This window comes from Ischnura elegans, unplaced genomic scaffold (assembly GCF_921293095.1).
Source record: "Ischnura elegans unplaced genomic scaffold, ioIscEleg1.1, whole genome shotgun sequence".
NCBI lineage: Eukaryota > Metazoa > Arthropoda > Insecta > Odonata > Coenagrionidae > Ischnura > Ischnura elegans.
This window is the reverse complement of record NW_025791667.1, coordinates 52,501-53,146: the sequence shown is the minus strand read 5'-3', so window position 1 is coordinate 53,146 and position 646 is coordinate 52,501.

Here is a 646-nt window from a genome sequence, read left to right as displayed (position 1 = left end):
AAATATAAAAGAAAAAACCACCTGCACGGATCCAATGCTTTTCTTATGGGGAAACGGTTTTAGTCCCTTAATGGGACTCAGACCAACTGTAATTAGTCGTTGTAGTGATTCACGCATGAGGGAAAAATGTCAATTTTTTGGAGGTTGAAAGGTTTTGGTACTAAAAAAAATTTCGGTACTTAAACATTTTTCGGGACTTAGAAAAATTTCCGAGGTTGAAAAAAAAATTTATATCTGGAAATTAATTACGAATTATCCGCATTCCTTCCCATAACATAATTATTACAGGACACGAAACAATCCTAAGCTCCTTCACGTGGAAAATGAGGAGCCTTAAAAAATTTCGTTCAGTAAGTCTTCAACTCCGGGGGCCCGCAGCTCACCTCCGGCTGGCGGGCGAACCCCGGGTCTTCGGCCGGTTGCGGGGTAGCGCTCGCATACCAGGGAATTGTGTATGACAATCAGGCGGACGGGAATTTAACAGAATCTGACTTATTTAAAGAGGAAAACAATATTCGTAGTCCTTAATGCTACGTATGTATTCCGTATATGTTGGAAAATGGGAAATTTTCGGACTTTGAAAAATTTCGGTACTTAGAAATTTTTCGGTACTTAGAAATTTTTCGGTACTTAGAAAATTTTCGGT